Source organism: Pteropus medius, unplaced genomic scaffold (assembly GCF_902729225.1).
Source record: "Pteropus medius unplaced genomic scaffold, Ma_sr-lr_union100, whole genome shotgun sequence".
Lineage (NCBI taxonomy): Eukaryota > Metazoa > Chordata > Mammalia > Chiroptera > Pteropodidae > Pteropus > Pteropus medius.
The window spans coordinates 865,502-878,682 of record NW_024345599.1 but is presented as its reverse complement, the minus strand read 5'-3'; the positions used below and the strand labels follow the sequence as shown (position 1 = coordinate 878,682).

General features: G+C 39.9%; 1 protein-coding gene across 4 annotated transcripts in view; it reads right to left on the bottom strand.

Moving 5' to 3' along the window:
• Window positions 1–12,602, bottom strand: part of SYTL4 (synaptotagmin like 4) — a 67,287-nt gene extending 54,685 nt beyond the window's left edge. The window contains exons 1-2 of one of the 4 annotated variants that reach the window (XM_039874021.1): window positions 12,449–12,595; window positions 11,137–11,270 (exon numbers count right to left, since the gene is read on the bottom strand). The gene's annotated coding sequence lies outside the window, so the exon portion shown is untranslated. Of the gene's footprint in view, window positions 1–11,136; window positions 11,271–12,448 lie in introns of all 4 variants that reach the window. The other 3 variants (XM_039874022.1, XM_039874020.1, XM_039874023.1) reach the window with 3 other exon arrangements.
• Window positions 12,603–13,181: the final 579 nt, after the last annotated feature.

Here is a 13,181-nt window from a genome sequence, read left to right as displayed (position 1 = left end):
AGGAAAATCCAGCCCCCTTTGAGGGAAAAAAAACTATTTTAAAAATCTAAAAGTAAAACAGAATGGATTCTAGCACATGGAAAAATGAGACAAAATACAGATTATGTGGTGAGTGTGTAGAACTTAAAAAAATAAAAATAAAAAGACTCCATGTAGAAAAGAAAGTTTCTAGGGATGCGGCCTTCCCTAAATCCTTGTTTGGATCCAGCCACCTATGCCACAAAGGCACCCACTGATAACATCTTTCTGGTCCGTAATGGCTAAGTGAGCATGCAACATTGCTGACAGTCAATAAAATGTTTACATTGGGATACTGTGTTGGTTATTTTATCAACTGCTCCTTCCAATTTTAGGGTGATGTCCTTCCAAGTAAACAACCTTAAATATGTTTATCAAAATGTGTCTTAAATGTCTAGTCCAAGCTACTCAGACAAATTTAAGGTAGATTCAAATTACAAAGCTGTTAACTCTGGTTTCTCAGGTCTTTCCAAGTTCTCTTTGGATACAGATCCCCACTCCCATCCCCTCAACCCCTTCCAGCTCCGGATTAAATAATGTAAATGTATCTGGCCCAAGAAATTCTTCTTTGAAACTTCCCTCTGCTGTCCTGGTAGTTATCTCTGAATGTCTCTGTGGTTTAAGGCCTTCACAATCGTACTTTTCCTGACCTAGAGTTCTGCATTCTGTACTGTTAACAGAATATTCACTAGTTAGGAAGGCCTACTATGTGCTAAAGGCGGTGCTGGCACATAGTAGGCCTTCCTAACTAGTGAATATTCTATTAACAGTGCAGAATAATGCACTGTTCGTATTCTAAGGATAAAAGAATAATGCATAGACCCTGCCCACAAAGAGCTCATGGTCTATCAAAGGTGATACTTAAATAGATAATCATAAAAGAACATGGTAACCAAAGAAATATACATACAGGGTATTATTAGAATACCAAGGTGGGGTACCTACTCCAGCTTGGGGAAAGGGGACTAGAAAGAGATACCAGTAGTAACACATGAACTGGTTATAAATAATGTGTACCAGGTGATTGATCAGGTAGAGTGGACAGCATTTACAAAAGCATGGAGGCATAAAGTAATGTGGTGGGGCCAAGCAGGCAGTGATTATGGATAGTACATTGTAAGGGAGGATGTGAAAGAGGTAGGTGGGGATCATATCACATGGGTAGAGGAGCTTGATATGCTATTCTCAGAAATATGGCTAATTAGTCTTTGACAATGGGAACCGTTGAAGAGTTCTAGGTAAGACAAAGGTGTGTTAGATCACTGTGACAGTTATGCAGAATATAGATTGAGGAGGCTGTGGTGTAAATTCAGAGGGAAGATGATGAGAACACAAACTACAAGTCAGTAGTAGCAGATATGGAAAGGGATATATCGAAGACCTAACACTGAGGTACAATCTGCAGGACCTGTGAATGTTCTACTAGGACTTGGAGTTCTAATGTGCTAGATTTCTAATCAAGAGCAGTATAGCATAGAATAGTGCCTATGAACACTGGATCTAGGGCCAGGCTGCTCGGGTTCAAATCATAGCTTCTCTACTTTTTAGCTATGCGACCATGGGCAAGTTATTCAACTTCCCTGAGTCTCAGTTTCTGCATTTGTAAAACAGTATTTAACAATAAGAGCTCCTGCCTAAGGCTGTGATGATTCAAGTATACATCATGAGTAAAGGCACAGAATATTGCCTGGTCTAGAATAAGCAACCAATATTGGTAGCTGTTTAATTTTAATTATTATCAACCATATGCTTTGGAAAATACATGAGCATATGTCTGTTTTGACACCTTACTATGAAATTTGAGAAACTAATCAGTATTCTTGCACAGATGGAAGGCCACTGTACTTCTCTGCATGGAAAGGCAGATAAGCATAAATATTAAACAAATGTTAGTAATTAGATATGGTCAGTTTACAAGATACTTATTTATACACTGTTCCAGACAGTATTTAAAGTGACTTAAAAAGATACATAAAACATAATAAAATAGCATAGCATTTAAAAATAGGATCAAAAACAAGAGTGGGGACAAAGTACTCAGAATCAAGGCTCCAAAACCAAAGGGAAACTGAGGCTGCCCAGTGATCGACTGGGGTCTAGACCCCCACAAGCCCACCTATGGAGCACATCCATGCCTCAGACAGTGTGCCCAGGCCTGCTCACACCGGGCACATTCAAAAGTATTATGGTAGCCAAGTTTTTTTTATTTCCCCTTAACAACAAGAAATTTGTAACTAGCTCTCAGTTTTACAAGATTATGATTTTGGTGTTGCACTGTTTCGTTTGCCCACATAATCCTTTTCCAAATAGGTTCTACAAAAGTGGACTTTGCATATACTGAGACATTTTGAGTTTTAGCTCCGTTTAAGATGATGATGATGATGGTGGGGGAGAAGGGGAGAAGAAGAAAGTAGCTAACACTTCTATGATGCTTATTAAGTACCATGTACTTTTCTAAGCACTTTACATACATGGAGTCATTTAGTCCTCACAATCACATATGAGATAGATACTATATTATCACGTTTTAGAAATGAGGAAAGTGAAGCACACATCAAGCACGTAACTTACCCAAGGTAATGTGCCCTATAACTGATAGTCTGATAGTCTAATTTTTTAACCCAGGCAGTCTGGTACCAGAGTCCAAGCTCTTAACCACTATGCTATACAGTCTCTTCATATTCTGAGAATATTGCTCATACATGGTGATATTTGGAAAGGAGGACACCTTACCCTTAGCAACTAGAGGCAGAGGTTTTAAAAAGTCCTCAACTAATAACAGATGAACATGTGAGAGGCCCTTGGTCCAGCTTACTTTCTCAGTCCCCTGACCTCCCCAAGCAATAATGTGTAACAGATTCAGAGCAACTCTACACATGGAAAAGGACACATTCTTCTCATCTAGGGCATTCCTTTTCAAGGATGGTAGGAGCATATGGGGTAGGGGAATAACTATAATTAAAGTATGATCTCTTTTGTTAGCTCTTAGAATCATAGGTGTGGGCAATTTCCTCCAGATTGAATCCACATAGTTAACTTTCAATACCACTAAATTCTGTCCAAAAATGGTTTGAAGAAATTCCCAGTGGATATAATATATACTTTTCAGAAATGAATCCAAGAGGGAAGCTGGATGTCTTTATATATTATTCTTGCAAATTGGTTACTTGGATACATGGACATGTGGTGTTATTTTCATGATTTCATACTTTTTACCTGCTCCTCAGCAACTCCAGGTATCTTAAACCTACCACTAATCCTAGAAAGCAGATCTCCATAAATGTGGTACATAGAAGTAAGTAAAAAAGATCATAAAAACTTCCTTTGGTAGCAAGATAAACACATATATTAAGACAAATCCCATTTGGCTTTCCAGCTTGCAAAACTTACACTTGCAGCTTCCTCTCACATGAGCCAGGCAGGCTCACAAGAGCCCCATGAGGTTGATGGGGTAAAGGATGAAGAGTTCATTCTCTTCTCTGTCCAAGATCCTTTCCTTAAGAGCCTCAAAGCTTAAAAAGATCAAAATTCCCCAACTAAACAAACAAAATATTTTAAAATCCAGGACATTTATATGTACAAAACATTTTTTTAAAGTCTGGTAAGAGCCAATACATTGTCATTTTTCAATGTTAAGCCTCATCACTGTGTGGAACACCATTTTCTTTGGTGTTCAAGCTTTAGTCAACAAGCTTTGATAAACCAGCACCCCACAAAGAAGACACTCTTCTCCTGCTAGGGTCACAGATGGTGAGAATTTCTAAACAAACTCTAGCTACCATCTAATTCTTTCTTGCAGGCCATGTAACGTAAAAATCACCCAAACAGCCCCCTTAAAAGAGAAATCATGACGGTACGTGACTAATGGTCACACATAACTGTGATTTCATGCATTTGGTTTCTTTTTAATTTTAGGGATGCTGTGATCTAGCTATGGCCACAGAAACCTTAAACACAATCCAATAACCTGTAGTTGAACTTAAATTGAACAGTATATGTGGCAGATAATTTCAAGGTGTTATTTAAGGCCAATAAGATATAAAATAAATGTTAATTTATTTTTAAAATGTTAATAAAATATGTACATGGATATATGTACACAAAAGAGTTGGTATAGATTGGAGAATATAAAATAAAAGTAAAATATTAACATGTTGTAAGCCCTCTTTCCCTCCTAAACTGTCTGCTCAACCATAATTACTTTACGCATTACATCAAGATTAGTATATGCATTGTCAACATCTGGTCTACAGCTAGAAGCAATATCCTAATATTAAAAAAAATACTAAAGTATAAAAAATTTCAAATTGCTTAAATGTCCAAATTATATGTGTGTGTATATATGTTTTATTTTCAATTCTGATACAGCATATGAAAATACCTTAAAAAGTTCTAAGGGGGGAGTAGGTAGGAATTTTCATAAGTCAGTTAATATAACTTACAATAAAGTAAGGCACTCAAAATGTCTAGATAGACTTTCCTAGCCCCATATATGTAAATATTTGACATTTTATTATTATTATTATTATTATTATTATTATTATTATTTCTAAATAAAACTATGCATTCAGTAATCAGCATATCAAGGAGGATGTTCTTTTATTTTATAAAAATGAATAATCTCCCTCACTAGATAGTAAGCCATATGAGAGAAAGGACTTTATTTTGTTCATCCCTGTAACTTCAGTGCCTAGAGCACTATCTGCTATATAATGTGTGCACAATAAATATTTGTTGAATGAATGAGCTGACATCAAAAATATCATATATTACATTCAACCACACCCAAAACCTTATCACCCAGGACTTCTCCACTTTTGATATTATTAATTCAAATATTCCACTCTGACTACAACCTCCTAACCTTCTAGCCTGTTTGCACTGGTTCTCAGACCTCATGGGGGAGGGTTCATCTTTCCATAGACCCTTCTACTTTTACCCTGTCATCTCCTTCCTTTCTTTACTTCCTTTCCTAGACAGTATGGATTCTGTTGTTTCAACTGCACTCTTGTCAATATCCTCAATAACCCAAATTTTCATTGCAAATATCTAATAAAAACATAACCCTAGAAGAGCCAACTGTTGTGCTTTTGAGCCTGGACTGGGACTCCTGAGATCTACTGAAGAAAATAAAAATCACAGTCTGGTGGATTATTACCAATACGAATTCTTGGTCAACAAGCTTACCTTAACACTGCCTGACACTCCAAGTATGCTTCCCTGCTCCTAGTTTACTCTCCTGGTCACCGCGATAACTATTTTGAACCTCCCTCAAGCATCTCAAATCTCCAACCCAAACCATGCCCCACCTCAACCCCTGCTCTAAGAGGATGATCTTTCCTCTTACATCATGGAGAAATAAAAATGCCCTCAGACAATGTATAAACCTATTTTCATCTATATCTATTCAGTTTTTGTTCTTCCCAACACAAACGCCCTTTCTCTTGTTTAAGGGTAATCCCTCCACCTCATTCTGGATACTTTCCCATCTGACATAAGGATTTTGCTGTGTAAAGACTTCTTGTATCAATCATCGCTTCCTTCCCATCATCCTTTAAAAATATTTAAGTCCCTCCTATATATTAAAAAAAAAAAACCTTCCCTGGATTTCAAACCTTCCCCTATCTGCAGAACCAAATTTTTCTAAGTAATTGTCTATATTCACTACCTCCACTTCCTCATATCACCAATCATTTCTCAGTCCACCAAAGTCTCCTGAAATTTCTCAGTAATCAGCATATCAAGATCATAAAGAACCTTCTAAATCTAACAGACAATAATCAATCTTTATCTTCCTAGATTTCTCTGAATCTTTAGCATCACTGATCATTTTCGATGGAGCCATTTCATTTTGAAAAACTTATCCTACTCAAGTAGATGCACAAATATATATCATAAGCATGCTCAATGTTTGAACCAGCAAAAAAAAAAAATACAATTTAAACATCTATCAATAGGAAACTGATTAAATAAATTATGTACATACATAAAATAGAATACTATTCTGCTGTTAAAGACAGAGGTAGTTCTATATATCCTGACATTGAAAGCTTACCACAAATACTAAGTTAACAATACACTGCAAAATAGGTATTATGATTCCATTTGCATTTCTTAACATTTAAGTATAGATAGGGTGGGTGGATGGATGGATGGATGGATAGATAGATGGAAGGAAGGAAAGAAGGAAGGAAATATTGAAGGAAGGAAATATTTATGTAGGCATGGAAAATGTCTGGAAAGAGATACAAATTTAATATTGTTACCTCTGGGAAATGGTATATAGAGAGAACAGAAGACTTATATGTTATATTTTATTGGGTCAAATAATAAAAATGAAGTCAGATCCCTAAGCACACCAACATTTCCAAAGTAGGAAAGAAAGAAGTTCAAAGGAAATCAAAATAGAATAGCCTGAGAGACTGGGTAAAATCTATTTTAGTGTTTCCAGAGCTAAGGGAGGAGAAAGAGAAGGGTGATTAATTATTTCAAACATAGAAAGACAGACTTACTGAAAACAAGAAGAGATAAGTATCCAATAAACAAAGATCATGAACAGATAATTCTTGAAGGAGGAAAATCAAATGGCCAATAGATGTAGAAAAGTAAAAGTTTCACTCCTACTGGTAATAAGACTTTTTTATATTTGTCTATAAGTTCAGTAATTTTTTTTAAAATATTCAATTTTAAAGAGAGAGGATGCAGGAGATACTCTCATACTTTGTTGGCAAATGTAAATTGGTGAAATCTGTTGGAGAAAGTAATGTGACAATTTGATTTCTAAAAAAAAAAGAAAACTGAACTTCCTAGAACTATCGCAATTGTGATTAAATTATTGATTGTGTGATACATTGTTCAACACATATCTCCCCTGCTGAAATAAGTTCCATTTTAAAAGGCCATTGTCTATCTTCTTCTCTACTATATCTTAAGCACCTAGTCTAGAAACCAGCACATTGTAGGCCATCAGTAAATCAACCCAGGCTTTCTTATAAGTTGCAAGCAATAGTTTAAAGACACTGATACTAACGCTATTCTGATGTCTGAATTGATACAGGTACAAATAAGAAACAGTGTAGATGCCATGGAAATTTTCCATGTCTTAAGAATTACTTGAGTTCAAGGTAGGTTTAGATAGTAACAGATATGAAAGCCATGGTGGGTCCATCATTTGAATTATTCTGCTAGCAGTGTCTAATCTCCTGCCCTCTTGTATTTCTATCACGGTCATCCAGAAAAATCCCCAAATTAGATTGTCCACACTGTTTCTATACCTGAGCAGAGGATTGCTGCTGGAGAGAATGGATACAGGCTTCCATGATAGGGTGGAGACACATTCAAATTATCCAAGTTTTTCTTGGCTCACTATGATGTGGCAATCTGGATGATATACCTCTAAAGAGCTCCTCTCCCCATCTCTCTCAAATGCTATTTCAAATGCTCACCACTCTCATGAGATGGGGCAACCGTCAAAATCCTATTGTTCGACAGTTCCTTCCTTCTCCATAGCCTCACCAATCCTGCCTGCTTTCCCTCCTGTCTCAGTGAAAAAGCCACCTCCCGTCCTCTAAGGCCAATCTTTTCATGTCTTTCACTATGGAGCCCCCATCCTCCTGCTTTCTCAGTGACATTGCACCATCAAACTCTATGCCATCTAAACACAAATGGGCTCATCTCTCCTATATTTAAAATAAAAGAAAATTAACAGCATTTTCTTGTCCTTTGCACACTACTGTCTATAAGAAACACTCTCCTTCCCATCATAGCCAAGCCTCTTCAAAGTGTATACCATACTCCTTATCAGTCCTCAGTGCTCACTCCCCAACCCTCTACAATATGCATTCTCTCTTCCTGTTGCACTGATGTCGTCACTGACCTCCTAATTGCCAAATCTAATGAACATGTTTTTTTTTAATGTTTTATAGTGTGTTTTATCTGATTTCAAGAGGGGTACACATCATGAACAAAGTTATGACATATAACAGACTAGAAAGAAAAAAAATCATGTACTATATAACAGGCTGTGGGTGAATATCTCTAATAAATATAGTGTTCTTACAAATTAAATATATAACCCAAAAGAAAAATGTACAAAGGATATTAAGGAGTAAGTCTTAGGAAAAATATATACAGCTAAGACACATGAAAAGATAGCCTCACCAGTGGTCAGAGAAATGCAAATTTAATCTGTTAGATACTATTTTTTTACCTATCACATTGGCAAAAATTGAAAAGATTGTCCATCCTCAGCAAGGGCATGAGGAAAGGCACTCTCAATGGTGTCAGTATAAATCCTCTTGGATATCACTTTGGTAGTGTCTACTCATATTTTTAAATGTACATATCTTTTGACCTAACAATTCTCCTACTAGAAAGCTATCCCACGTGAATATTTGTGTGTATTCTTATATCTTATATCTATATCCATCCTTGAGTCTTGTACACAGATGTTTATTGCAGCCTTGTGTCAGCTTGGACTAGGGTGATAAGCAAAGGAAATGGAGACATGGCAGAATATATGACACACTTCGAAGTTCAGGTCAATAGGACTGGCTGATGAATTGGATGTTGGAGAATGAGAGAAAGAAAGGAATCAAGGGCGACCCTCGGCTCTTGGTTTGAGCAACTGAGTGGATGCTGGTGCCATTTTACTGAGAAGAAGCTGAGGGAAGGGGCTAGGGATGTGACAGGAATCAGGAGTTCTGTTTTGGCCATGTCGTGTTTGAGGCTGTAGCTTAGAAGAAAGGCTTGGGTCAGAATTTGGAAGTGATGAGTATATAGATAGATGGTATTTAAAACCAAGGGGCTGGATGAGTGCTTGTAGGAAGATTTTAGATGGAGAAAAGTTCATGGACTTAGTGCTGGGTGACTCCAACGTTCAGAGTTTGGGGAGATAAATTTAGTAGAAGAGAAGGCTGAGCAGAAATTTTTTGTACAAATTTGAGTTTCACAGAAGTTTTCATCAAATGGTGAAGAATCACGTATTTATCACCTTATCAAGTGCCTAATTCCTTCCAAGCCTGTCTTTTTAAAGGATTCTAGCCCCCCTTTTTTCCTTCTGAATATCTCAAAACACATTTAAGCAGAATAGTACCTTTTTTTTTTCTTTTAGGTTACATAGTGGTTTCAAGTACTACACAAGTAGCACTCAGCAATGGCTTTTCCATAAAGTTAATAATCCAATAACTACCTCATGCCTAATAGGCTAAAAGGATGATTTGAGGTCAGAAGCTTAATTTGTGGCATCTTTTATTCTTTTGGGCTGTTCATTTCTCTATTGTACAGTAACTTTCCCCAGCTTCTTACTTAGCTCTTCAAATGCCTAAAATGTATCAAGACATCTGATAATCCACACCACCATACTCTCAGTGCGGCCTCCCTTTCTAGCCACAAGAAGCACCCCATCTTTACATTTCCACTTTAACCTTCAGAAGTTTCCATCCAGAGACTCATGCCTTAAGAGAAAGAGGAAGTACTTCCAACTAGGTCAAAGTTATTGTCAGGAATGCAATCTCAATGGAAAACTCAGTAGGAGGAAAACTGAGAACTGGACCCAGGGCAACCTTGCAGCTATAGGGTGACAGACAATTAACACTTAGTTTCAGTTCCAGGAGAGCACAAACAAGTGCCAATTCCTAGAATGGTAATGCCATTGATTAATTCATTGAACAAATATTAGTAAGTACCTATGTGCCAGGTATGGTTATGGATGCTGAGGTCCCCTGGTGAATAAAAGAGACAGAAATCCCTGCCCACATGGAACTTAAATTATGGAGAGGGGAGAGGGACAGACAATAAGAAAAAAATGAATAAAATATACAATATGTTACATTAGAGTAATAAGGTAGGGAAGGGGCACACAGAATATTCTGGGAAGGGTTGCAAGTCTAAACAGGATGGTTAGGGAAGGCCTCACTGAGGTGACATTTAAGTACAAATTCCTAGCTGTTGGATTTCAAGTGCCTCAAAAAAGTGTCTTTTGTACTTCAATTCTACCATCATCAGACCCCAGTTCTTAGCACAAATATTTGTTAATTTCTTATGCTTAAGACAGAGAGAGCTCCAAGATTCAGACCTTGCCCTTAAAGAGGTTACAACCTTCCAGGTGGAAAAACAACTAAGAGGTGTTAAAGAATTTCCTGAAGTGTAAACAAAGTGCTTTAGGACACAGGATAACTAGTAATTCTGCTTAGAGGAAGGAATTGTGTTTAGAAAGGCTTCCCAAAGAAGGGAAATTTTGAGGCGAATAGTAATTAATGGCAGGGGAATGGGTATGGGTGGCAAGTAATCTTTTCAGGGGAAATAAAAGCAGTTTGAGCAAAGGCCAGGAGATCACATCAGGGAGGACATTTTCTCTTGGACTGTCCCTGCCTAAGGTACTCCATCCATCCCACGATAAAATAAGCAAACACTTCCCTTCAGTCTCTCTGGCCTGGCTGTTGGGAAATCCTTATCCGATACCACATCCTCATTTCTCCCCTAGCCAGCAGGATAGGAAGAAGTTGAGCCAGGCATAAATCCCTAGAATCCAGAGTTACCTTGTCCTAACTTCAGGACAATTACTACTACTGAACTAGGAGCCCCAGAGATTTCATTCAGGCAGGTGGGTACACTCAGGGGTGTGTACTTATAACGGCAACATGGGAACTGGGCCCCTGTTGGAAGTGGTAAAGTGGGTAAAGATACCAGTGAGGTAAGTGGTCCCAAGTTTCTGCAGTGCATTCAGGGTGGAGTCAAGGACCAAAACTTATGCTTCGGCTTGGAAGGGAAATTTTTAATCCCTCAGTCCTCACTCGGGAGGTATTTAGTGTTCCTAACATCTAAGACAACAGAGGTGGTGTGACAGGGGATAGGAACACAGCTGTGCAGTCAGATGACCCAGATCTGCCCCTCATCTGTTGGGTGATTTGGGGCAAGGCACTTAACCTCTCAACGTCTCCTTTTCATCATAACACAATTATAATTGCAGTGCCTACTGCAGAGTTACCATGAGGATTATATGAGATAATTATGTCAAGAACTTATCATAGGACCTGGCTCAGTGGATTCTAACAACCATTATCAGTATTAGCCTTTAAGGGTAAAAGCTCAGAGAGTACCAATCATAATGATACATACACTCACAGGCCAATTATACCTCCAAACGCCATTTCACTACTCCGAAATTGTGTTACCAGAAATGTTCACCTCCTGCCAGGAAAAGTCTCACAAGCCAAGTTGGTGGTCTTTTCTACTAGGATTTCCAGCAGGTGCTACAAAATAATAACCAGGACAAAAAAACTTCCTCAAGGTCTCATCTCTTTACACTAGACATTATTCCCCCCACAAACCAGCTGATAAACACATTAGGTCATTAATACCTTAATATTAATGAATTTATGAGGGGTGGCAGTGGGGAGCTAAAAGAGCAGGGGGAAAAAAGCCAGTTAAAAATAGGAAGTCAAGGATGTACTGAAGACTGTTTTCTGCTATAAATGTTCAAGGTCTAGGGCCAACCCTACCAAAAGCTGTATTCTGGAATGCTAGGTCCCCTGGTCCTGAAGAAGCAGGGTACTGGGGGAAGAAAAAGTTAATGAGAAAAGGTCATTTGTTCGAGCCATCAGAATTCTCACCAAATGATTTCATCACCAAAAACCAACCATTTAATTCAATGTTAAGGGCTGGAGACGTTCATCTGCCCCATTACAAACCATCATAGAATACAGAAGTGTTCTATGCCCTTTCTGAGGGCTGAGGACCATCCTCCAGGAGCAAATCCTCCGCAGCCTATTTGCAGGGTGGCAAGATTAAGCAGTTCAGCTCTAGAGCACACAGCCGGGACCCCTGCCCCAAGTGCAGAAGGAGCCCACTGAGGCACGACTGGGGCCAACCGGCCCGCAGCCTTTACCCGTGACAGGCCGGCTGAGGCCAGGGAAGACGACGCCGCCCGACGTCCGGAAGGAGCGCGGCGCCGAGACCACGCGCGATGGCCGGGTGCTGCGAGAGGAACCGGCGAAAAGGTGACTTGACGCCTCCCAGGGCGCAGTTCCCGCTAGTAGCTCCGGCCCCACTCCTGCCCCCAGGGCCAGCTGTCCGGAGGTGCATCAGCTGCCGCAGGCGGGAAAAGCCGGCCACTCTGCCTGAGGCGTCACAGGGGACACAGAGGGGCACAGCCCTCGTTAGCGACGTGTGGGCCAAGGAAGGGGCCCAGGAGAAAGCAAACTGGCAGGGAAGGACCGCCCCAAGCAGACGGGAGTCAAGGAGTAGGGGGTGCGGTCCTGAGAGGCAGACAAACAGAAGGGAACAGGAGAGACTGGGAAAGCGGAAGGGGATAGGGAGGGGCGCAGGTCCCTAAGATGGGGGTGGGGACGCTTAGGCACCGAAAATGGGCTGGGGGCCGGGAGGAGTCCCGGACCTACGGCAAAGGGGCGGCCTCTGACCACAGACCTACCTGTCACCTGCAACAGGTGCCACGAGAGGGCGAGACGTCCCAGTGCCGGATTCAGGGCAGGGTCTAAGGCTCCAGGAAGACCGCAACTCCGCTTCGGCTGCCGGCCCTTCTCACCCTCCCGTGAGGCGGAAAAAGCTGAAACTTTCCCTGGAGCGGGGAGGAGCTGGACTCTTAAAGGGGCCGCACAGCGCTCTGGAGTCCTTATTAGGGGACCGCCACTTACCCCAAAGGGAGCTCTGGGAGCCAAAGCCTTAAGGCTCTGGCGGGATGCCCTCCTGGGTTAGGAAAGGGGGCTTGAAGACTAAAGATAGGGGTCTAAGACTAGTCCTGAGCCCCTTTTCACTTTCCATCTGTGGTCACTCTCTCAGATGATAAATCACCTGCCTCTTCCGCTCAGCTGACCCAAAAGTTGTCAAACTGCCGTATACCTTTAGGGAGATGAAGACTCTAGACCATATAATTTGGGAGGATAAAATATGATACCATTCTCATCCTTTGACTTTCAGCCTTTTATGGCAAAGAAAAGTGTCTGTCTAAAATACAAAAGTTTGGGGCAAAGAACATAGACTAAATTCACACACATGGACACAACTGGGTAAAACATTCAACTCACTATTAATCAAAGAGTAAATTAGAACAATAATGAGGTTCTTTAGTAAAGTTTTTTTGTTTTGTTTTGTTTGTTTGTTTTTATAACACTTAAAGACAAAGTAGCCACCAGACAAGCTCTCTC